The following is a 27,370-nucleotide window of genomic DNA, read 5'->3' as shown; positions in this document are numbered from 1 at the left end:
AGCTACCAGAAACGCTAGATTATTATCTGTAACACTCTCATTGACTGACGTCATAACGATTATTCTACAGGATAAAATATAAATAAGTGGAGTCGAAGGGAAATTTCATTTTTAAAGCCTCCTTTTTTAAACCGCGCAATCGCATTTTAATTTTTAATTTTACAATAGATTTTTTGGATAGGCCTATCTTAAGCTATCACTTTTTAGTGATGAATGAGTTAATTTATAACTGTCAGGTTCTTCAGAGTACTGAAACTAATTTTGAATAACATTTCCTAGTATAATTCTGTTACCATACGTTTTCTTTTATTAATTCAACAACAGTTTTGTTAGGCTGAGGAACCGAAGAGTTATAAATTAATAAAGATTTTTATTAAAAAAATATTACCTGATCCATGTCTGGATTTGCAGTAGACACAGTATTTTCAAATACCGAGCAAGTGGATGTGTAGTTTAAATCAAGTAGCTGTTAGCTTGCATTCGGGAGATAGTGGGTTCGAACCCCACTGTCGGCAGCCCCGAAGATGGTTTTCCGTGGTTTCCCATTTTCACACCAGGTAAATGCTGGAGCTGTACCTTAATTAAGGCCACGGCAACTTCCTTCCCATTTCTAGGCCATTCCTGTCCTATCGTCGCCATAAGACCTACCTGCGTCGGTGGGACGTAAAGCAAATAGGAAAAATGGAGGAACTGTTGTGAAAATTAAATATACGCCTTTTTCCAAACGTATCTCCAAATCCTGAAACTGAATGAGTGAATTGGCTGTCTTAATAACTTCACTTTTCATTCGAGTATTTCGAAAGCATTCACTATTCACTTGCTTCATTCATTCGAATGCAGTTTCGGATGAATGATCGAAAAAATAATCGGATGTAAAAATATTTACTTTTCTACTGCCTTGTTCAGTCGAATAAAAAATCGAATGGAAAAAATGAAATAATTGAATAAGCGATTATTTTGTATTCGTTTAACCCGTCACTACTACACAGGCAACCAATACATCTTACTCTAAGATACCCTAATTAATTACTGTTTATTATTTCCATTTTATCAAATAAGATAGCCCCCTATTATGATGAATAAAGTGTCGGCCTCAACATTCCAAGATCGCAGTTCGAACACGAGGGAGATAATAGATAATAGATTTTTTGAAGGTGAAAACTCTCCTCCATTCGCCACTCAAAGTCGTACATCAGCTAGTGACACATTTGGTCTTTACGTGACTAAATTAATTCCCCTCTCTGTCAAAGCCTACGTAACACTGTTGTAGATTCTTTACACCCGGAAGAGCACATTTGAATGTAATACATGACCTGCAGGCAGTCTTAATAAAGTCAAATCAAACTGCCAACATCACGACACCGTAGCTAAGTGAATACGATTGATTATTTATTTATTTATTTATTTATTTATTTATTTATTTATTTATTTATTTATTTATTCGCTAATCCAAGAAGTGACAACGCTTGTTCTGGAAAGGTCTCGTTTGTGTGCGTCATCTGGTCGTAGGCCCATTTATTCGAGTTCTCTCTTGATGTTAACGTATCGGTGAATTCTTGTTTTTGGTTTCGAATCAAAAGTGTTAAAATTGCTTTTTGTCCATCGGGAGTCGTCCATGCATCGTAGGTGACCGTAGAAGGGAGCCCGAAAACTTGATTCATGACGCATCCGGATATTTTATGCGATAGTATTGAATGATATTTGAAACTCATTCGATTATTTAAAAGTATTCAATTATTCCATCACTACTGTGTAGTAGTAATCGGCGCCTGGAGTATTGTGGCGTTGTAGATGTGAAGTGTGTTGGCTGTCTCCTTGGACAGCCCTCAAGGGGGCTGAAGCGAGACGGTTGTGGAAGCCCGCCAAGCCGTAGCGGAAGTGAAGTAAGTGAGCTGGTAGTCTCCAACACGTCGTGAATGGGTGGAGCGAGAGAAGGGGCAGAAAATAACCATGTCGGGATTCGATATCTGACGAGGTACTTACTCGCTGGATGGCCACCACTCTTACAGTCTTGTTATGGGGCTCAAAAGAAACGAGGTGGATGTTCACGTGAAATGTTTGGTATAATTTAGATTTGTATTTATCCCAATAATAATGGATATTAATATCCACAACCTGTTTCCAGTCATTCCACAGCGTCAGGAATGGAATGAATGAAACCCCCATCTAGCGACGAGGACAGGAATTGTTCCGGCTGCCGCAGCCTCTCTCACTCCTCTGTGGCAATGATTAATGACTGACAGATGAAAATAAATGAAATGACATTGGAGAATGCTGCTGGAATTAAGGATGACAGGGAAAACTGGAGTACCCGAAGAAAAACCTGTCTTACTTCCGCTTTTTCCAGCAGAAATCTCGCATGGAATGACCTGAATTTGAACCGGAGCCCAGCGGTGAGAGGCCGGCGCGCTGTCGCCTGAGCTACGGAGTATCCGCGGCAATAATAATAATAATAATAATAATAATAATAATAATAATAATAATAATAATAATAATAATAATAATAATGCCGAACTGAGGGTGGGAGGCATCTGCAATGTGTAGGTAACTGCGTGTTATTGTGGTGGAGGATAGTGTTATGTGTGGTGTGTGTTAGTTGCAGGAATGTTGGGGACAGCACAAACACCCAGCCCCCGGGCCATTGGAATTAACCAACGAAGGTTAAATTTCCCTACCCGGCCGGGAATCGAACCCGGGACCCTCTGAACCGAAGGCCAGTACGGTGACCATTCAGCCAACGAGTCGGACAGTAATAATAATAATAATAATAATAATATAATTTCGTGTGGCTATTTGTAGCCGAGTGCAGCCCTTGTAAGGCAGACCCTCCCATGAGCTTGGGCGGCATCTGCCATGTGTAGGTAACTGCGTGTTATTGTGGTGGAGAATAGTGTTATGTGTGATGTGTGAGTTGAAGGGATGTTGGGGACAACACAAACACCCAGCCCCCGAGCCATTGGAATTAACCACTGAAAGTTAAAATCCCAGACCCAGCCCGGGAATCGAACCCGGGACCCTCTGAACCGAAGGCCAGTACGGTGACCATTCAGCCAACGAGTCGGACAGTAATAATAATAATAATAATAATAATAATAATAATAATAATAATAATAATAATAATAATGCCGAACTGAGTGCCTCAGACGGTTGAGGCGCTGGCCTTTTGACCCCAACTTGGCAGGTTCGGTCCTGGCTCAGTCCGGTAGTATTTGAAGGTGCTCCAGTAAGTCAGCCGCGTGTCCGTAGATTTACTAGGACGTAAAAAATTCAGCGGGACTAAATTCCGGTACCTCGGCGTATGGAAACCGTAAACGTAGTTAGTGGGATTAAAGCAAATAACATTATTATTATTATTATTATTATTATTATTATTACCATATCCATTGTCATTACATCGTTAGAAATTGTTTATAACCATCGTCATCTTGGTCTCCCTCTACTTCTCTTACCTTCAGTGACGGAGTCTTTTTGCAAATTCCTTTACGTCGCACCGACACAGACCGGTCTTATGGCGACGATGGGACAGGAAAGGGCTAGAACTGGAAAGGAAGCGGCCATGGCCTGAATTAAGGTTCATCCCCAGCATTTGCCTGGTGTGAAAATGGGAAACTACTGAAAACTATCAGCAGGCTTGCAGGCATTGGGGTTGAATCGATTGTCCCCCGAATCCAAGGTGTGAATGACTCAAACTGCACAGCCTCTTGCTCGGTTGACCTATTCTCATCCATTCGCCTCGCATGACCCGACGATTGAAGTCACCGGGCGAGTTGGCCGTGCGCGTAGAGGCGCGCGGCTGTGAGCTTGCATCCGGGAGATAGTAGGTTCGAATCCCACTATCGGCAGCCCTGAAAATGGTTTTCCGTGGTTTCCCATTTTCACACCAGGCAAATGCTGGGGCTGTACCTTAGTTAAGGCCACGGCCGCTTCCTTCCAACTCCTAGGCCTTTCCCATCCCATCGTCGCCATAAGACCTATCTGTGTCGGTGCGACGTAAAGCCCCTAGCAAAAAAAAAAACGATTGAAGTCGATTTATACTCACAGCTTCTTCATTCCTTACTTATCTTTTATCTCGTCGTTACGAACGTTCTCCTGCCTTTGATCTCACCTATTCGGCCCAGCGATCATTCTCATTCTCTTCACTTCTTACTTCCACTAATGAATAAGATATACTGAATCTAAACAGCAACATCCACAGTATTCGCTGCTTGTCTTAAGAGGTGATTAGGAGGGGAACCTGGAGCTTTCAATTCGAGGGCGTAGGTGGGAACTATGATATCAACGTATTTGAGCACCTTTAAGTACTATTGGACTGAGCTAGGACCGAACCTGCTAACTTCGGATCAGAAAGCTTACATATGAGCCCCTCGACCTGGAGATCCTGTACCCAGTAAGCTGTAACACTACTTACTGACCATCCTGTATCCATTCCCTCATTCAACTCCTGGCCAGTCACACATCGAGAGATCTTTCTAAGAAGTCACATTCCAGGAAACTCGGATTCCAGTTTTTTTTTTTTTAAATCCTCTACACAAGAGATTCTTCCTTTTGGTTTCTTTCTCTTATTCACGATCAAGATGGAGGCTCTGGTGCAAGGCGATCCGACATCCCGCTCAAGGTCCAACATTTCCCCATTAGCCAGATACGTCCTATCCAAAATATCTCGTTTTGTAGATTATTATTTTTTTTCCCCGCATAAAACACATGCTAAATGTTGAGAGGGAAAACATACCCCGCACCTTCGGTTCTTCACCTCGACCATATTCCAGAACTGCCAACTCGCCCGATTTAAACGGGAGACTTCCTACATTTGGTTCTTCCTCCCTCTCTACTGATCTCAGAGACTTATATCCCGATTTTGAGAACAGATTTAGTGTTCCTGTATTTTTTGAAAATCCCAGGCTTTTTCTCGTTCTTTAAGTAGGTGGAGAGAATTGGCAAGACAGATGCATCAGCTGGCGGTGTTCTTAAATATGACAGAATATCTAACGTAATGCTTTTTATTTTATCATTTCAACATAGCAGTGCCGATTCAGATTAAAGCTTCCCGAAAAAACTAAAGAATTTTGGAAATAATAAAACCTTAGAACCCATTCAACAAGGCCAGTGCTGTGAGCACAAATCCAGTTTAGAAATGTATGAAGACGCCCAAGGCAGTTACAACGAAGAGTCGTGTTCTGAAGCTGAAATACATGCAGTAATTCAGTATTTATAAATCTTGTTTTCTTTATTTTTCTACCGCTTTTCCCATACCTGTAGGGTCGCGGGCGTGAACTGTGTTGCAGATGTGGACTTGGCCCTGTTGTACGACCGGATGCCCTTCATGACGACAGCCCTATATGCAGGGATGTAATCACTATTGCGTGTTTCTGTGGTGGTTGGTAGTGTAGTGTGTTGTCTGAAAATGAAGAGGAGAGAGTTGGGACTGACACAAACACCCAGTCCCCGAGCCAGAAGAATTAATCAGAAGCGATTAAAATCCCCGACCCGGCCGGGAATCAAACCGGGGACTCTCTGAACCGAAGGCCTCAACGCTGACCATTCAGCCAATGAATCGGGCATTTCAGTATAAATAAAATGAAAAAATCCACAGCCTGATTCCAGTCAGGAATGCAATGAATGAAGCCCCCATCCAGCGACGAGGATAGGAATTGTGCCGACTGCCGAAGCCTGTCATACTCCTCTGGGGCCATGATTAACGAATGACAGATGAAATGAAGTGATATTGGAGAGTGTTTCTGGAATGAATTATGACGGAGAAACCAGAGTACCAGGAGAAAAGCCTGTTCCGTCATAGCTTTGTCCAGCACAAGTCTCACATAGAGTGACCGGGATTTGAACCACGGAGCCCAGCGGTGAGAGGCCGGCGCGCTGGCCCCTGAGCCACGGAGGCTCTACATAAATAAATTAATTAATTAATTAATTAATTAATTAATTAAATAAATAAATAAATAAATAAATAAATAAATAAATAAATAAATAAGAACACTAAGAGAAATGGCAGAAAGGTAATGTCATCAATGATGTGTCGTATCATGTCAGATATGCCGCAAAAAAATCTCTTGATATTCAATTTTCATGGTTAAACAGTACATATAGAAGTTATAGAAGTAGCTTTATTTTTTGCTGATCTATGCGAGAAATATGAGGAAATGATGAAAAATAGTTTTCTATCCATCTTTCTTCTCGTATTCTAAATATGAAGACATTTTTTACACTACATCGAAAAGCAATTTAAGAAACAAGATTTCCACTTCCGGAGTCGCATATGGCCCTGAGGTTCACTCAGCCTACACCAAAAATGAGTACCAGGTTATTTCCTGGGGGCAAAGGCGGCCGGGCGTAGAGCTAACCACTCTACCCCATCACGTGCCGAGGTTAACAATTTATTTATTGTCTTGTTTTATATGGCGGGACTCAGGCTATTCTGTCCGTCCATACATACACCTACATGAAGAGTTAAATATACACTAAATTATCTACAGTTTAATATCTTAAGGTATCAATTAAATGTTTTAATTAACCTAATAACTTAGCTATGAACTAATCCTACTATGTTATAAGAAATGATTATTATTTATAAACCAGGTTTGGCAGAGTTTCATAAAGCGGAGGTGGTTTAACAATGGTGGAAGCCTTTACCTTCCACTCCTCCAAGGGCCTTCATGGCCTGAACGGAGGTGACTTTGCTTTTTTTTTTTACACTGAAAACCATATAATCGTGGATATGTTTTTGGGTTGAGAAGACGAGATAACGAGTTCATGTTCACCATTTCGATGTAGCGGTGAAAATGTAAGAGTGCGAAGTGGGGGTGTCTAGAATAGAACACAGGAGTGTGTAGAAGTTCAGTTCAGTATTTTTTGTGAAGGAAAAATACAATAATGATGGAATGAAACAAGAATTTATTTAAACATTTATGTATAGACATAGATTTGAGTAGATTAGTAATAGTGAGTAATGGGCGTCTATAGGTAAAGTACGAAACGCACTGTTGTGTTCTTAAGTGGCGACAGAACACGTACTTCTCCTCGTAGTGGAAGTGGTCGTTGTTAAATTCACTCATCCTCTGGAATAAACCTCTTAAGCCATTTTATTTGCAGTAACCTACTAAAGTCAGTGCTCTCTATCTATCAACACTAACCTGATAAGGCATTTCTTCATAATATTGAAGAAATAATCCAATTTTACCTTCAGATTATTCCAGAATACAAAATAGTCCTTGTAAGAATCAGATGAGTTGAGTTACCTTGTTAATATTCTGTCAGTTTTGTCTTAAGTGGAACACATTTTCTGCGGGTATTGAGCACCTGGACATTATCCTGTGAGTTATTGGCAGCTTTCTTTGTTAAAGAGAACTGTTACATCTTACTAGATAACAGTACACAAATGTGACTTGCGCACTTTTGTTTTTACTCGTCCACATCAGAAAATAATGCCTGGTCAGTGTAAGGGAAGTCTCTTCCATTCACGATTCAAGAACATACTTCATACATTTTTGAATTAAACAAAATCGAACCAAAACAATTATTTAAAATACACGGTTACAGCCTTTCACGCAAGCAACACATTGTTGGAAACATCTTAGAGATATGAGGTATGAATTCTAGGTATTTAAAATATAATAAAGTATGAGAATATATTTTTTATTTTTTCTTAAAAATGACAATCCTTTTCTTAATCATTGTTATTCGGTCGATATGATTAGCAGTTTGCCTAATGTGAGTCAATGCATTGTTTCACTTAAACACCACTACGAGCGCTAATGTGAGTCAATGTATTGTTCCACTTAAGCACCACTACGAGCGCTAATGTGAGTCAGTGCATTGTTTCACTTAAACACCACTACGAGCGCTAATGTGAGTCAATGCATTGTTTCACTTAAGCACCACTTCGAGCGCTAATGTGAGTCAATGCATTGTTTCACTTAAACACCACTACGAGCGCTAATGTGAGTCAATGCATTGTTTCACTTAAGCACCACTTCGAGCGCTAATGTGAGTCAATGCATTGTTTCACTTAAACACCACTACGAGCGCTAATGTGAGTCAGTGCATTGTTTCACTTAAGCACGACTTCGAGCGCTAATGTGAGTCAGTGCATTGTTTCACTTAAACACCACTACGATCGCTAATGTGAGTCAGTGCATTGTTTCACTTAAACACCACTACGAGCGCTAATGTGAGTCAGTGCATTGTTTCACTTAAACACCACTACGATCGCTAATGTGAGTCAATGCAGAGATTCACTTAAACACCACTACGAGCGCTAATGTGAGTCAGTGCATTGTTTCACTTAAGCACCACTTCGAGCGCTAATGTGAGTCAGTGGATTGTTTCACTTAAACACCACTACGAGCGCTAATGTGAGTCATTGCATTGTTTCACTTAAACACCACTACGAGCGCTAATGTGAGTCAGTGCATTGTTTCACTTAAGCACCACTACGAGCGCTAATTTGAGTCAATGCAGAGATTCACTTAAGCCGTTATAACTACATTCAGTGCGGACATTTTTCAAGAAATCAAAAAATGCCTGGGGATATTGAACCAAGGAACACATCACAGAAAGAATTATGTAAATACGTTACTTTGGCTAGGATTTGAATCAAAAAAGAAAACGAGTAAAGAAACAAGTGATTTTAGGCTGTTTTTCCGGAACTGCATTTAGGCCGGAATTGATTTTCGATTTTTTTTTTAAAGTTTCATAGAGATATGCAAGACACAATTTGAAGCCTTTACTGGCCCTTTAGCCCTCAACTTTCAGCACAATTGAGGAAATTGCTTAATTTTACGCTTTTCATAGTATGGCGACCTCTACTTTGCTAAGACATGTTTTCAACATTAAAAAATGTTTCATATGACGCAAAAAGGTTTGACAACATTTGGTGAATTGGTGATTTCGTATTGTTTAAAAATATTCCTAACCTAACCCCATGGTACTTCAGCCCTGAAGGGCCTTGGCCTACCAAGCGACCGCTGCTCAGCCCGAAGACCTGCAGATTACGAGGTGTTGTGTGGTCAGCACGAAGAATCCTCTCGACCGTTATACTTGGCTTTCTAGACCGGGGCCGCTATCTCACCGTCACACAGCTCCTCGATTCTAGGCGAGTGGACCTCGAATCAGCCCTCAGATCAAGGTAAAAATCCCTGACGTGGCCGGGAATCGAACCCGGGGCTTGCGGGTAAGAGGCAGGCACGCTACCCCTACACCACGGGGCCGCCTGAATGCTTCCCCTGAGAACTTACATTTTTTGACTTATGTTTTGTTATTCCACGGGATGAATGAATTTGAGGAGAGAAATTCTTGACCAGGTGTTGACTTCAAATCACCATCATGTACGATGGTACTGGGTTCTCACGAAGATCGCGTTCTTGCAGCGACTTCTAGATGGCGCTACTCGCCTAGTATACAGTACATAAACCAGAGGTGCTCACGCTGAGCATTTCGTCCTGCGGGCGCACAGCACTGCCAGCGGGCAGGCGATGAGCGTGTGCTATTCAGCCACAGTGACGTCGTGCTTACGTCACTGGCCATCAAGGTTGGGCCAAGTTCTCCCAGTCACTCTCGATCTCTGCGGCGGTACCCGAGTTCGAAATGGAGGCAGATTAGAAATCCTTTCAACTTACGTTGTGAGATATGTTATTTCTGTTCAATGAAGTTTATGCATTTTGGCCGGATACAGTTTTCTCTATTACATTTCAAGTGGTGCTTTAGAAACATTTCTAAACAATACGGAGTTACGGTGGATAACATGTAGCTTGTGGTTTCTTGGGCTTAAATTATCTGATAAACTCACCAAAAATCCAATCACGCTCACCGGCAATAACATCAGTTAAGTTATTTATTCAAAGGCATAATGTACATTGTTGTTGTACTTTAATCTTGAATAGTAAATATCCATGTCTTCACTCGTAATGAAACTCCCACGCGATTTAGAGGCTGGCTGTTATCATCGAACGCCTGATAAGTTTTACATACTATTTTCAGAAATCCAGTGAACAGTGAATGTCACACAACACTACAGTACTGTACAAAATCAAGCAGTAAAGTTGTTGCTATTTGCTTTACGTCGCACCGACACACATAGGTCTTATGGCGACGATGCGATAGGGAAAGACTAGGAGTGGGAAGGAAGCGGCCGTGGCCTTAATTAAGGTACACCCCAAGCATTTGTCTGGTGTGAATATGGGAAACCACGGAAAACTATCTTCAGGGCTGCCGACAGTGGGATTCGAACCCACTATCTCCCGCATGCAAGCTAACAGCTGTGCGAACCTGACCGCACGGCCAACTCGCCCGGTGTAAAGTTGTTGAATTACGTAAATATATTACGTTTTGCTGAATGAATAAGATAAATTTTACTGTTTTAATGGAGATACTGTCATTCCCATCCAAGAAATTGTAAATCGCAGCTTGTACGCTTAAACCATGTGAAAATGAAAACCTACAACCTCTTTTCCAGTCACTGACCGGGACAGGGATGGAATGAATGAAGCAGATATAGGCTATTAGTAAGATGGGGTCGCCAATGACTGATAGATGCTATGAAATGAGAATGGAGAGTGTTGCTGGAATGAAAGATGACAGGGAAAACCGGAGAAAAACCTGTCCCGCCTCCGCTTTGTCCAGCACAAATCTCACATGGAGAGACCGGGATTTGAACCCCAGTATCCAGTGGTGAGAAGCCGACGCGCTGCCGTCTGAGCCACTGAGGTTCCCGCTTAAACCATGTATCTTTGTAAATTGTAGCACAAAAATTATAACGTGTCAGTTTTCTTTGAATGTATAAATATAGGAAAATAAAACTGAGAAGCAGAGTATAAATCAAGTATCCTGAAAAGGACGGTTTTGTTGCGATTATAGCGGTTTTTTAAAAATACTGTACCCCAGTGAGCATTTCGCTGAGTAGTGGAGGAGATCTCCGTAGTCACAATCTAACGTCATTGCTCCTTTTCCTGCAAAGTGTGTTCGCTTTTTAGCTTCACTGTGACGTAAGCTTGCTACGTAAGCTGCCCGCATTTACGTCACGCCAGCCCGGCCCGCACTGGGCGCCCAGCTGAGCACCTCTGACATAGACGAACAGTGGTTGCCATGGTTACCATTTAGTCTGGAAATTGATGACGCTAAGTTCATATAGACCCCCAGGTATGGAGAGGGTAACACCTTGTGTCGGCACATAGCCTACTCCGTCTGAATAACATGAAGGAATCTGCTGAACCTTTAATGTCTCAATCCGGAGAACGGATCACCGTCTACAGATCATAAACTTGATGGTTCGGTGAGCGATATCATGATGTGTATTTCTTTGTATTTATTTCCATATTTTAATTATCAGTCAAAAACCTCATGCGTACGAACAGGTATACATTTTTAGAACCACCCATCTAGGGAAATTATATCAGTGCCGAAGGACCGTAACAAATAGAGCTTGTATTTTAAGAAGCGAAGATAGAATAATGGCAGGTAAGAAGCTGTATCTCTCTATCTAAAGAAAGAAGGAGAATTCTAGGCAACTAATCCTTGACCTTCTTCACCCTGTCTATGAATAATGAAGCAACTTTTAGCTTGCGAGTCAAGAGATTTAAGTGGAGGGTCTCCGGGAAGGGCTTAAGGGCTAGTCTGTAAAGGGAAGACATGCTACAGGGAGATTTTCTTGCTCCTTAATCCTATCCTAATGAACCTGGAAATCCCAGAGGTAGACGGTTGGTGGGAGTTGGAGGAGGGGGTGGGGAGGGGGAGGTTGGTGAAGGGAGGGTAACCAGAAGGTGGGCTAGCAAGAAGTAGTCGAAGTCTTCCTCCTTTTTTATATTGTGTCTTCTTGTTTCTTACATAGCTTCACAGGGGTAGGCCAGCATGGATAAGCTTCCAATAAATACACGTCTTGCTGAAGCTAAACATGAGTGTAGGTGTGCAGACTAGAATTTATGTTTTACCCTTAAATGGAGCACCAAAATTTATTATTATTATTTTTTTTTACTATTTGCAGTACGTCGCAGCGATCCAGACAGGTCTAACGGCGACGACGGGATAGGAAAAGGCTAGGAGTGGGAAGGAAGTGGCCGCGGTATTAATAAAGATACACCCCAAACATTTGCCTGGTGTGAAAATGGGGAAACCAGAGAAAAACCATCTTCAGGGCTGCCGACAGTGGGGTTCGAACCCACTATCTCTCGAACGCAAGCTCACAGCTGCGCGACCCTAACCCACGGACAACTCACTCTGTCACCTTAATTTTCATGACGGCATGATACACGAAGATCCTGAGAATATTCCCTGTGGTTGGGGGACGCAGATGAAGAATACACGGATAGTATCCCCCGTCTGTCTTAAGAGGCGACTAAAAGGGGGACCAAGGTATGATGGATTTTGAACTATGAGATTACCTGTGTTTAGTTCGGCTCCATAGCTAAATGGTTAGCGTGTTGGCCTTTGGTCACTGGTGTCCCGTGTTCGATTCCCGGTAGGGTAGGCAAATTTAACCTAATTGGTTAATTCCGCTGGCATGGGGCTGGTTGTATGTGTCGTCTTCATCACAACGCGCAGGTCACCGACGGGCGTCGAATCCAAAAACCTGCATCTGTCGAGCCGAACTTTTCTTCGGACACACCCGGTACTAAAAGCCATACGCCATTTTTTCACCTGTGATTAGTACCACTGTATGAGCCACACTGTGGGTCTACGTTATTTGTGATTAGTACCGTTACGTAACGAACACCATGGTTCTACTTTACCAACGATTGGTACCATTATATGGGGTCGGTGCTCTGAATTTTGGACCCCTTTAGACAACAAGCATCATCATTTTAGGATTTTGCTTTGGAAGCAGTCCCTTGTACAGTTTATACCATTGTTTGAAGATATTTCATCGGAAGGTGGGGGCGTTGTGTGTCGGATCCACTGATTGTTTTAAGGTGATAACTGATCATCATTGTTTATCTTCGTTTCTTTCTCAATTCTATTCACTGGATGGATTTTGGAATTATTTTAACTTTCAGTATTATGCTTTGTATCCGATGACTATTTTCAATTCATATATTCATTCTTCATCATCATGTTTTAAATTCTAGTCAGTGGATGAATTTTGGAATTTTAATTTTCATTACATTTCGTCTCATCTCGTACCATTAGGGGCTGATGACCTAGATGCTAGGCCCCTTTAAACAACAAGCATCCTTGTCATGAGCAAAGTCCTGAGACCCCTAACATAAAATAAAAGATTTTGGGGGGCAAGGGCAACCACAGTTGTTTTTCAAAGTTTTGTTAGTATAGAATAGAATTGCTTAATTCATTTCTGAGAAAATAATTATGTTTATTTCAAACACAATTCTATACTACTGCGAATAAATTCACGCCCACGACGTGGAAAGTGCGTCTTTCAAAGCTGACCGATGAAAACGATTGTTCGTCCATTTCTAGGATCGTAGTATGTAAGTGCAAATGGTTTCTAGAGGACCCGCTGCAATCGCTGTTGACGATTAAGATGCCAGATACCATACCACCTGGACTACATTATATATATAAAACATACGCTAACCCAAAACTCTATCCACTGCACCAACGGTACAGCACGACTAATATGTGCTGACAGAGGTACCCTACATGTGGTTACAGTGTTGTCAGATTGCCACTCTTCAACGTTCTTTTTCTGCCGGATATACTCGCAGGGCGAACTTTTGTTAGATATGTATTTTTTATTGGTGGCATGTGAGGAGTCGCGCTGCGACGCCCGAGGACGCGAATTTCGGTTCATCCTGTATAGTGTTCAGATGTTTAGGCAGTAATAGGTTAGAATGCAAACTAATTTGGCCAGCAGAAAGTGTCATATAGCCCGCTCTTCAGTAATATAGCGAGAGTAACATAATTTGCAGGTGTTCTAATAGTCCTTACCCTTAAAGTTTATGCAAATCTCATAGCAGAACTCTTGTGCAGTATAGAGTGGACGAGTTACTCGCATTACTCTGTCAAACATAATACTAGCCACTCAACAGTGACCTCTATGTCTCTAAGCCAGTGAGCCCACTAAAGTCTTTATGGACCCAGACATTATTTAATTCCGGATATTTCACGTTTCCTGTTTCCTGCGGAGCCCATTGTTGCCAAGCGATGTGGAACCTAGAGGGAGCTGCGTTCAAGACCGAGCTGTCACATCACACACTCATCTCACATTTGTCTTCAGGTATCTACAGGCGTATCTGACACGACTGACCGCATTCCGCTGTTCAGATGTCAGCAACTGTCCCGTTTTTTCTGCATCTAAATCTTCTCTCCTTTGTTTAATCCCTTGCGTTTGCCACTGAACTCGCAACTTCAGATTCTCGGAGTAGATGCGATTTTTCCAGTAACAAATACTTCGCTTCTCTTTGTGAAAGGAATGCAAATGTGTTGGGTGGAAGAATTAGGGTCAGATTTTTCACACCGCTATGATACCTCATCACCTCATCTGGCCTGGTAAAATGTTGAGCCTGGGGATCAGCAGATACTTCCTTCAGTATTACATACTCACAAGCCTCCCTGCTGTCTCTTTCTCTTCTTAGAAATAACAGCATGTCGGAGACGATGCAGACTGTGCTGATCACCACGCGGGGGAAGCGAATATTTACCAATGTCCCTTGGTTAAAGTTCGAAATCTATGCATATCATAAATTTCGGACTATTACCACACGGCGATGGTAAATGTTCGGTGTCACCGCTAAATTCTAGGATTTACCAATCTTACTTTTACAGTAACAGATACTATTTTATTCGATTTATCGAAATTCTTTATCTTCTCTGTGATTGGAGTTAAAGGATGCATTATCTGTAGTCCTTACAATTCGTAAGAAGCTACTAAGAGGGTAACAAACAAAGAATCTGTGTATTTCCGTGTAGCTTGTAGTTTGTTTGTTATAATACGAATAGATTCTGCTCTCTGACTTTCCCATACTTAACAATAATAACCTGGTAATATGCAGTGCAAACATCTTGCAATAATTTGTCCATTAGTCTACCAACACTCTACGTTCCAGATGCAGAGAGAGAGAGAGAGAGAGAGAGCTCTGTGGTACAATATTAACTTCCGAATCTCTTAAAAACAGCAATTGCGACCGGAAAAATTCCGATCCACTTGTAAAAGATTAAATCATAAGAGTCAGAAGAGAATGTTTATTCGATGTACCTATTTGAAGATCATCCGCTATAAATAAAGAACTAGTCTTTGGAATTCTTTTGTTTTTAAATACGAGCTCTGGAAAATCACGCTCGTTTTATCCGCCTACTCCAGGAGTAACATCTGAACTCGCAACATTTTATCCCCGGTGATCCGGGTAAGTGTAGGAGGTGAGTGATGCAAGAGTATTGAACTGTTTGAGCTTGAAAAGTCTTTCAGATTTGCTTTATACTACCATTTTAATGTTGAAAGCATTCCTTAGTGGACAACGTACAACGAACAACGTCAAATTAAGCAATTTCCCGAATTATGCTGCAAGTTGAAGGGTTAAAGGGCCCGAAAAGATTTCAGTTTGTGAGCCTTGGAGAGCTCTATCAAACCAAAGAAGAAAAACACAAATTTCCAAAAATATTCGACCTAAACACAGTTCCGAAAAAACAGCGTAAAATCGCGTGTTTCTTTACTCGTTTTCTTTTTTATTCAAATCCTAACCAAATTATCTTATTCACATAATTCTTTGTGAAATATGTTCCTTGGTTCAATACCCTCAGACATGTTATGATTATACCTCGGATTTGTAGGTGGTAATAGGTTAGAATGCAAAGTAATTTGGTTTGTAGGAAGTGTTATGCAACCCGTTCTACCAAAATGTAGGAAGAGTAGCATAAATTCAATGAGTTCTATAGGCTGTACCCCTAATATCTATGCAAATCTCATAACATAACCGTTGTACAGTCTAGGGCAGGGATGGCGAACCTATGTCACGCGTGTCACTGGGTGACACGTGAACACGTTTTCAGTGGCAGACCACATGAACATAATGTTTTTATATACGTCTTGTGGTACAGACAATACATATCTCATAGTGTTTCAAGTGTAAGGAATAAATTTCGACAATCTAAATACCAGTTCCATTTGGACGTGTAATATAGCAATACTGCTACACTGATACGTCCGAAAGTCAAGTGAAATAGCGTCGTTTTCTGGTGGACGGACATCGCAAACATGTTTTCGGTGCCGAAAAGAACATTAACTTATCAAAGGCGGTGACCGTATATTTCAAGAACTGTGGACAAGGGAATTCGGACTGGCAGAAAAATGTCTTGCCTGTGTTCGGAAACAATTGTATCCCCCGAATTTAATGTAAAGCGCAGTTTTGGAGACTAATCATTCAAATGTTTATTCCATATCAAATGAATGAATGAAGAAGAGAGTTCGTTTCACACATAACAAACTATTTTGTATCTTCTTTCCGGCCAAGAAATAATATCAGTGCAGCTGTTTCCATATGTCTCACTGCATAGTACAGCATACATGGGAAACTGATTTCTAATGGTGAGCTCTTGAAAGGAACTTTCTTATTGACGTCCGACACATTATTTGAAAACTACCCTAACAGCTAATATTTAACAGAATTAAAGGAATGCCAGCCAGCTGAAATGCTGTCAAGGATATCGTAATAAAATGAGAGACGTTTCGGAGCAATTGAAAGCTAATTTGGATAACTCCCACATGTATGCAGCATGTTTTGATGAAAGCATGAATGTGATCGTACAGGCAAGGATAGCAGTTTCTTCTGGTTTCCTTGCGGAAATGTGATGAGGTAGAAATTAGTTAAATTGTTGAGCATACGAACTACGACAACATAGGGGGGGGGGGGGTAGATTGTAGATTTTCCTTAACGCAAAATAACAAGTGGCACGCACGGTCAACAGTTGAGAATAATAAACCAGACTTAAAATGACACGCTAGTTGGAAAAGGTCCGCCATCCCTGGTCTAGGGTATACTTGTTACTGGCTTAAGTAAGTTTGCATTCTAACCTATCAGCACCTAATAATCCGGACTCTAGTTATGATTTTTGAAAAATGTCCACACCGAATGTAGTTATAAGGGCTTAAGTGAAACTCTGCATTGACGCACATTAGCGCTTGTAGTGGTAGAAAAAGGTAAACCGCTAATCTAATCAACCGGATAACGATGATTAAGAAAAGGATTATACATTTTAGGAATGAATACAGAATATATTCTTATACTTTATCATAGTTTATTTACCTAGAATTCGTAGCTCATATCCCTAGGATGGTTTCAACACTGAGTTGCATGCCTGTGGGTTTTTTTCAATGAATACTTCCCTGGACGAGAATACTGAACATGTCATCTGTCCTGTGTGTTGGATGAGTATTATCCCACGATGATAGTGTAATAAGTGAAATTGAATCAACAAGGTTAATGCAGTGAGCTCGCGTTTGCAATCAGCAGTATTCGGTAAGAGAGAAAAGTTAGCTCGAGAAGAAATGAACTTTACATTGGTCTTTTCACGTAAATATGTCTTATCGCTGCGGATCATCTGAAAATATTTGCGTTACGGAAGTGTGACCTAGCAACCGAGCAGGCAGTGATGTAAGGTATGGATAGATGGCCAGACAGTGTTACCTAGCAACCGTACTGGCTATGTCTTAAGGCTGGCGCTCCTCTGAAAGTAGCAGCAGTTGATGACGTGTCATGACCGAGAGACATATTTATGATCATTTGATTTTGCCGAAGGGAAAAATGGTTTAATTTTTTTCAAACCAACCGTACTGTATGGGAGTTCAAACTGGGCGGATGCTAATTTCGAGATAACGTGCTTGAAATTTCGGAGAACAATATTGCTGGTACAAACCGGCGGGAACAGTGACAGGAAGGGTACTTTACTCGAAATGAGAAGATAAATTCTAACTTAAAAAGGTTTGCCACCTCGGTTATGTAGACGAAAGATATGCACGAAATGTCACTGTAATATTTGTCCCAATTGGAATATAATAATTCATTTTACTGCGGTAAATGAAGAAATAGTACGAAATATTTTACTTGCAGGGAATAATATGGACGCATACTTTACTACCTTACAACTGTTTTTTTCTGCTACGTCGCAGCGCTTCCATATGTGTGTTGTTTATCTAACACTTTCGTATGTTATGTCTTTGCTCACTGAAGTTGTTTGAATTAATTAGGTGTCGTTTTCTTCATGTTGCTCATTCGTTTTGTGCTCTAACTCATTCATTAAATGATATATTTATTGGTCCAGGGATCATGCTATTTTGCTGTTTGAACTGCACGCGTTACTCATATGGACAAAGATAATGACAATTCACAGACAAAGCACTCCCATTCGTCGGTGCTAACCCTCGACCTCAAAAAAGAAACAAAAGACGGCACGAGCAGCGGAATACAACATAAAGGAGTCCTGTCTACGGCCCGTAAGTACGTATACATATTTCTCTAGTAACGACGGTATTTCTTAATTTACCGCGGATTTTTCTCTCTATTGGTGTAAAAGCAATTATTATGTTCTATTCGGGACAAATTTTACAGTGACAATTCATGGATACCTTGGTCTACATAACCTTGCCACCTTTTTCATGTTAGAGGGATCGTCCTGTATTTCGGGTAATGACGTGTGCCTCATTATTCGCCGTTATCCTGTTTTTTTAAAATTTGCTTTACGTCGCACTGACACAGATAGGTCTTATGGCGACGATGGGGCAGGAAAGGGCTAGGAGTGGTAAGGAAAGTGACTGTGGCCTTAATTAATATACACCCCCGACATTTGCCGGGTGTGCAAATGGGAAATCATGGAGGAATCATCCTCAGGGCCGCCGACGGAGGGGTTCGAACTCACCATCTCCCGAATGCAAGCTGATAGCTACGTGACCGAAATCAAGCGGGCACTTGTTCGCTTTACCCTTTATTAGAACAACTAATGATGTCAGAAGTAAGGAGGACATAAAAACTAGACTAGCACAAGCAAGAAAGACCTGTCTTATTAAAAGAATTTCGCTCGCTTCGAACATTGATATAAGAATTAGAAAGATGTTTTGAAGGCTTTCGTTTGGAGCGTGGCATTGTAAGTGAAACATGGATGGTAAGTAGCTCAGAAAGTGAGAGAGCCGGCCTGATTGGCTCAGATGGTTGAGGCGTTGGCCTTGACCCCGACTTGGCAAGTTCGATCCTGGCTCAGTCCGGTGATTTTGAAGGTGCCCAAATACGACAGCCTCGTGTCGGTAGATTTACTGGCACGTAAAATAACTCGTATGGGACTAAATTTCGGCACCTCGGCGCCTCCTAAAACTGTAAAAGTAGTTAATGGACGTTAAGACAATATTATTTAGAACGTAAGAGAATAGAAGCATTTGAAATGTGGTGTTAGAGAAGAATGCTGAAGGTAAGATGAATAGAACGAATCACGAAGGAAGAGATACTGAATGTAATTGGTGAGAGGAGAAATATTTGGCGGAACTGGACTAGAAGAAGCGATTGGATGATGGATCACATCTTAAGACACCCAGGATTTGCTCAGTTAGTTTTTGAGGTGAAGTGTAGACGTTAAGAACTGTAGGAGTAGGCCAAGGTATGAATATGAAAAGCAGATTAGAGTAGATATAATAGTTCCGTATAAATGAAAAGGTTAGCACAGGATAGGGTGGCATAGAGAGTTGCAGCATACCAGTGTATGGAATGATGACACAAACAACATCATCTTTTATTTTTCAGTGACAACATTGGGTGTCGGAATTCCGTTCGGAATGTGACTTCAATAAAATCGTGTTCACAGATGAGTGTGCAATTTATCGAAGTTTAACATATCGAAACGTATTTTGGGCTAAGGGCGGTCCCCACTTCATGCCGGCCCTGTGGTGTAGAGGTAACGTGCCTCCCTCTTACCCGGAGGCCTCGGATTCGATTACCTGGATCTGAGGACTGGCTGGAGGTCCACTCAGCCTACGTGACTACAATGAGGAGTTAACCGATGGTGAGCTAGCGGCCCCGGTCTAGAAAGCCAAGAATAACGGCCGAGAGGATTCGTCGTGCTGACCACACAACACCTCGTAATCTGCAGGGCTTCGTGCTGAGCAGCGGTCGCTTGGTAGGCCAAGGCCCTTCAGGGCTGTATTGCCATGGGGTTTTCGACCCCCATTTCTGACGGGAGCTGAAGGTGAATCCTCCACATACTACGATCTCGGCCATCATGGTTGCGAGCCGCATTTTTAGGACCATATTTTTCAATGATCCTCTTAACGGGCAGTCTTAACCCAATATTGCTCTTTGCGCATCTTACGGAAGCTGGAACAGCAGAGATCGTATTCCTGCAATAATAATAATAATAATAATAATAATAATAATAATAATAATAATAATAATAATAATAATAATAATAATAATAATAATAATAATAATAATAATAATTTCCAGTCAGGTGAATTGGGCACGGTTCGCAGACAGCACGGGTCACCAGGGAGCATGACTTGTCCAATTTGTGGGTTTTCGGTTAGTAGGAAAATGTCAGACAGTAGCTCTTCCAAACATCGGGCGAACTACGGGCTGCCGTGAGAGAAGAGTCTGGATCTATCTCAAAAGCTTTTTCTCTTTTACAAAACCTCTCATCGAACACGGCGTCATATTTATATCATGGTTGGGCTCACACTGATATTTTGATCACATGATAATGAATACCTCTTGACAAGAATCGCATGTTAAATTTTTGATGTACTTATAAAAATATCCACAGTTCCAGCCTTTCAGGCAAGCAACTCATTGTTGAAAACAGCCAAGGGATATGAGCTACGAATTGTTCAGTGATGTCACTTTATATGTAAAGGGGGGCTTTTGTTGCAGATTTATGGTCAGGAGAAAAATTTTGAAAAAAAAGGTAAAACAAATTTTGTGGAGGGTCGAAACTTCGGCGCCCGTAGCGAAAACATAGTCACCCGGATTACTGCACCCCTGACTTATGGCCCATCCTGTATGTTCTACATTTACTCAAGATTCCTTTAGTTATAGACTTGACTTCCTTGTTTGTTTAAAAATATAATTTTCACCTAACAAGCGAATAAGTACTGGTAGTGTTTCTATCACTTTTTGGAAACAAAACAACGAAATCGCATACTGTGTACCTATAGAGCCAGCCAAGTGTGTGAAACAAAGCCTCATTTCAAATGTACTTGTCCGTTCATTCCCATAATGGGAGATGAACACTTCCTGTTATCGGTGTTTACTGTGTTAAATCCTCCCTGATTGTTCTCTAATCCCATCGCCTTTGATCGTTGTCAACATGGAAAACAATACCCTATTTCCTTCTCTGTTTCAAACATTAAAAAAAAGCATAATAAACCACGCAGTCGAACTTGAACTAACCTATAGGGATGTTGTTTCTATTTGGAAAATAAACACAGTGTTATATCAAACTTGTCAAAAAAAAAAAAACTGGTGCAAGTGTGTTACAAATCTATACCCTATCATCAAATTCGCCGAGAAAGATTTAATCTGGATTTTGTTGCCGTACAGCGTAAGAATAGCTCTTCTGATCGCAACTTTCTATTATAAATAACAGTGGTGTTTCGTTTCGGGATTAATTATTTGTACGTAAAGATCGATGCCACCGTTAGAACAGGGGGAGGGTTACTGTCAAATTTTCCTATTTTACTGGCTATAAGACGCTACGGAATATAAGACGCATATTCATTTCTCAGCGATTGTTAAGAAAAATAACACATTATACCTTAAAACGTCAGACTAAAACTAACTTTGAATATTAGTTTATGTAACCAAATTTCTTTAAAGTACCAGAAAATCCTCATTGAACTTTTTCTTTCATCTTGCCATCGTCTTCTTCCTCCTCATTTATAGTAAAGCTGCGATAAGACACTACCCCATGATTCCCCATCCTTAGTTATTTCTTATGAAAATGAAATGACGTATGGCAGGGCCTCTCAAACGCCCAAAATCTCATGCGTGCAAACTGAGGCGCAGAGTTCCTGTGCACAGTGCATCGGTCCCACTCGGCTCGGCTCGGACCAGCGCTTCGTCTCAGGGCCACTCGGCTAAGCTCGGCTCGGATTTGGAGCGCTACGGAGCAAGTGAGGAAGAGGGAGACAGGCGTGGGGAAAGTGAGAGATAGCGCTAGTGCTCCAAATCGAGGAGTGGGGGTCTGCACTCTGGTCAACGAAGCGAAGTCGTCTTTTGCAACGTGCACAGCGCAGTGCACTGAGTGGCTCTGGCGTATGGCTTTAGCGCTGGGATTGTCCGAGGACAAGTTCGGCTCGCCAGATGCAGGTCTTTTGATTTGACTCCCATAGAAGACCTGCGCATCCTGATGAGGTTGAAATTATGATGAAGACGACACATACACTCAGCCTGGTGCTAGTGGACTTAACCAGTTGTGGTTAATATTCCCGACCCTACTGGGAATCGAACTTGGGACCCGTGTTACCAAATACCAGCAAGCTAACCATTTAGCTACGGAGCTGGACTTTGTTCCTTATAGGAATCCATTGTTAAATACCCTGTTATTTTGCCCTTCGCTCGCTGTTTAGATGCTTTTTTGCCGAGGGAATATTCTTCGGTTAATTTTCAGCAAAGTTTAGAAGAAATGGAACACTCATTTCCTTGTCGCAAGTGTACCTACTGACCTGAAGAACTGCTGCTACCACCAACACGTTTTCATTCCATCCCTCAGGTGGACGACAGGCTTCCTACACGGTAACGCCGTCTCACATGCCGGGGTGATGTTTGTAGAATGTGAGGGGGTTGGTTACTCAGGGCAGCCGATGGTGGGGACCAGATCCTCTCCGTCTCCCGAATACAGATGAGTAGAGCCACGGCAAAGCCGCGCTCACCCCTCCTCTGCTCGGTTGGTTGGTCGGAGTGGTGAGACGTCGAACCACGGAACAGCCATGACTACCTGTAGGTCGAGGCCCACTCTCCATCCACCGACCCCCCGAAGAAAACGTTAAACTTAACCTGGAACTAGAAGCTAGGTGGAGTTTGTTGACATTCAGACGTCTTAATCTCTCCGCAGGGAATCTGCAGCGTATACAGAGTACACAAATGAACTAATATTCTTGGAAACAATATGTTACATGTCGTCTAGCCCGTTCTCCCGTTATGTAGCAAGAGTAACATAAATTCTAGGGGTTCTTATGGGCCGTACCCCTAAAGATTATGCAAGACTCATAACATAACCGTTGTGTAGTGTAGACTATACTTGTTACTCACTTCAGTAAATTTGCATGATATCATCAGTGCAAAAGGAAATGAGAGAAGACACCTTTTCAGTACATCCGTTAGTGGTTTGAATGCACGTTATCTTTCCAATGTATTGCAGCTTGTCTGTGATTATGAGTGTGAAATGAGAAATTTTGCGAAAGCACGATGAAAACACTTAACGAGAAACAGCTCGCTGATTCGTTAGGAATTTCATCGTCTATGTTAAGAAAAATATCAAGAAATCATTCGCAGCCGCGACGTCAAGAGGATGTAATACTACATCTAAAATATGGTGTACGCATTTTGTTTAATTGCTGTATTTCAATAAAATGATACTTCGGCGTAGCTCCTTTACAACGATACAAATACAGATTATTAATAGAGCCCGGATGTTTAGGTTCTCATAGATTAGAATGCATTCTTACTGAAGCGCATAACAAATATACTCCAACCCGGACAACAGTTCTGCTAAAACATTTGCATAAACATTAGGGATCTGGCTTATTAGAACCCCTACTAGTTATGTTACTATTGCTACAGTATGGAACAGCGGGCTAGCGTGACAGTTCCTCCTAGCCAAATTTAGTTTGCATTCTAACGTATTACTGTCAAAACAACCGGGCTCTGTTTATAACACAGCGCATGAGGAAGTAACTGTTTCAGTTTTAATTAATAGACATTAATGACAGGGAGCCAACGGCCGTAGCCATGTTGAAACACCGTATCCCGTGAGATCTCCGAAGTTAAGCAACATTGGGCGTGGTCAATATTTGGATGGATTGCCACGCGCTGTTGGTGGGGGGGGGGGGGTGGTGGTAAGGGTATGGAGGAGCGAAAAGGAACTGGCTCCCCTACCGCATGTAAACTCCGGCTCAGGCACACCTCTGCGGAGGTTCGGACCTGCCTTTGGGCAGAATACATCCTTACCTTTTAATGACAGCGAAAAAGAAGCAAGCATAGCCAGTAAATACGTAACTTTTAAACACACCAGAGGGCTTACTTTTTATACTTTTATCAGTCCGAACTGTTCGTGAAGTGTGAAGGTAAATTGTGTCCCTGCTTAAGAAATATTTGCTATGGAGGGAATCAGAAGATACTAAACGATAAATAACCTCAAAATGGCAGAAAAAGGTATGTTCCCTTTCTGGGACGCGAAGGAGAACTTAAGTTTTGAGAAGGAGTAACTGTTACCTAATAAATCACTATAGTATTCAACAAGTAATACGTTCTTGATGTGATGCATATTAAGTACACAACACACTGTGTATAATCAAAATCAGATACAAATCTCGCTATACAAAGACACGTGAAATGTGAACCTAATACTCGGTATGTAATACTTTCTTCTTCTCCTTTCATTCTCTATGTCTGCTGGCTAAGAGATTTTCAACTTCCCATCCTTGAAAGGGAAGAAGGATCAACGCCGAGTAAAGACGGATTGTCAACTTCTCTTGATATATAAGAAGTCAGAGAAAATTCTTGAAGACGACAGACGATTTCATTGAGGCGACTTAATACACCGCAATCTACACACATACATACATCTGACGTCACATACTGATTTCTCTTTAGAAGTGTATTGCAACGAGGGAAGGATTTATCAAACTTTTATAACCATCTTTAAAAAAAGTAAATCTGGGTGATGTTAGTGGCAGAAGAGGAAGAGGGGAGTGCAAGAAGAGGACGAAAGAGATGAGAGAGAGAAATCTGGCTCATGGCCATTTTTTTTCTTTTTAAAATCTGCTTCTTAGGCTAAAATCCGTCTTTGATGATTCCTTGGAGGAGAATCTAGAGCCGTACCTAGCAAGAAGAGAGGGGAAAGGATAAAAAAAATCCCTGCGTACTCGGAGTAAACAGCCACTTTTGCTGTGAGGCGGCTCAGCCCGATGCGACTTACACAAGGTTTTAGCTTATGCACTTCGTCGCGTCCCGTCGTGTCCCATCGCTTCTTCTCGACGCCACGCTTACGCTACACCACGTCGCTTCGTGTTAACTGAAAAGCGATTCATTTTGATCTAGGATTTTCTCTTTTCTCTGGCCTCATTCTCGCCTTACGTCAAGACTATCACTGCTAACCACGTACCGACGAAGGATTCACAACCACGCCCCGCTAACATACGGGGACAGTCTTAAAGCCTTCTCTTACTCAATCCACTGGCATTTGCTGGTGCTAATACATAGACCTAGGACTTTAAGCAAAATCCTACTTTGTTTCTAAAGAGGTAAGTCAAAACGAAGTTGTAATTACACGTTTTATATAGTTAGACGGTTAAAAACTGTGGTCCTATAGTGTGTAAAAAAATGCCTAAATCGACGTTAGAAACTATATTTGCCTATTCTTATCCCTAACTCGATTAAAAATGATTTTCGTTTATTCCGAGAATCTAAAATATTTGTCAACTCGGTTTCAGTATCTTGAACAGTGAAAATCCTTAGCTTGTTTCCAGTCTTTCGACCGGGTCGGGAATGGAATGAATAAAGCCCCATCTAGCGGCGAGGATAAGTATTTTGCCGGCTGCCGAAGCCTGTCGCACTCCTCTGGTGCAATGATTAATGACTAGAGCCCGGTATTTTATGCATTAATAGGTTAGAATGCAAACTTACTGAAGCGAGAAGCAAGTATAGTCTACTTTCACAACCATTATGCTGTGGGGTTTGCATAAACATTAGGGGTACGGCCCATCAGAACCCCTATAATTCATGTTACTCTTTCTACTTTAGGGAAGAGCGGGTGGCGGACATTTCTTACTAACCAAATTAGTTTGCAATCTAACCTATTACCGCATGAAAATCCGGTTTTTAATGACTGACAGATGAAATGAAATGATAATGGAGAGTGTTGTTGGAATGAAAGATGACAGGGAAAACGGGACTATCCAAGAAAAACGTCGTCCACCTCCACTTTGTCCAGCACACATCTTGCATAGAGTGACCGGGATTTGAACCACGGTACTCAACGGCGAGCCACGGAGACTTCAATATCGTGAGCAGCGTGTTCTTGAAAGACTTTCCAAACGAAATATTAGAAGTCGAAGCTGTAAACCACACTCCCCGCAAGGCCTTCAGAACCTCCTGCGATAAACACGCCAGTGTGTGTGTCACGAGGCGGAGACCTTCTGAAATAAAAAGAAAATCATATCATTCTCTGAGAATATTTCAGTGTATCCGATTGTTCAGTGTGTGCATTATGCCGAAAGTATCAGCTTCCAAGTTGTCACAATTAAACAGTGGTTACAACAGGCGTTTCACCACTTCACATCGAATGGTAACACTATTTTCTGTGACGTTTGCAACAAAGAGATTTTTAAAATATGTATTTCCCCCTAGATAATTACCATGAATTTAGCTAAATCAATCAATCAATCAATCAATCAATCAATCAATCAATCAATCAATCAATCAATCAATCACTACTGATCTGCATTTAGGGCAGTCACCAGGTAGCAGATTCCCTATCTGTTGTTTTCCTAGCCTTTCCTTAAATGATTGCAAAGACATTGGAAACTTATTGAACACCTCCTTTGGTAAGGTATTCCAATCCTTAACGCCCCTTCCTATAAACAAATATTTGCCCCAATTTGTCCTTCATATTATGATCTTTTCTACGTTTAAAGCCACTACTCAAACTTATTCGTCTATTGATGTCAATCCACGCCATCTCTCCACTGTCAGATCGGAAAATACCACTTAGTCGAGGAGCTCGTCTCCGTTCGTATTTTACTTGATGAATTTGATAATGAAGCGAATAAGAGTAGGACGAGGAAAATGGAATTAGCTTACAAACTCACACAAAACGTGTACAACAAAAATCATAGTCGATAAGAACAAAATTAAGACACTACAATACAGTAATAAGGCCAGGAGCACTGTGTGCATAGGAATGTCTAACCTACAACAGAAAAACAGAAGGTGAGGAGATGAGGAATACAGAAAAGAAACTTTTACGTAAGATATTACGTCCTTGGAAGACAGATGACATCTGGAAGGAAAGAAAGAATGAAGAACTGTACAAACATATTAATGAACTGACTGATGAAATGACAAAGAGACGACTGAAGATTGCTGGACACATTCATCGGATTAGTAACGGCAGATTGGCGAAGAGGATATGGGAGTACACTAGGAAATGCAAGAGCACAACAACCTGGATAAAAGAAGTTATCAAACTTGCACCATACGATATGAAACTGCGTGTAATTGGA

The 27,370-nt window shown here is 41.4% G+C and overlaps 1 protein-coding gene across 1 annotated transcript in view; it reads left to right on the top strand.

Moving 5' to 3' along the window:
* dve (SATB1_N and homeodomain domain-containing protein dve) overlaps window positions 1–27,370 on the top strand; it is a 474,059-nt gene that overhangs the window by 171,179 nt on the left and 275,510 nt on the right. The gene's annotated exons all lie outside the window — the stretch shown is intronic.

The sequence above is a fragment of the Anabrus simplex genome, chromosome 10 (genome assembly GCF_040414725.1).
Source record: "Anabrus simplex isolate iqAnaSimp1 chromosome 10, ASM4041472v1, whole genome shotgun sequence".
NCBI lineage: Eukaryota > Metazoa > Arthropoda > Insecta > Orthoptera > Tettigoniidae > Anabrus > Anabrus simplex.
The sequence above is the reverse complement of the archived record's forward strand: the minus strand, read 5'-3'. Positions and strand labels throughout refer to the sequence as shown.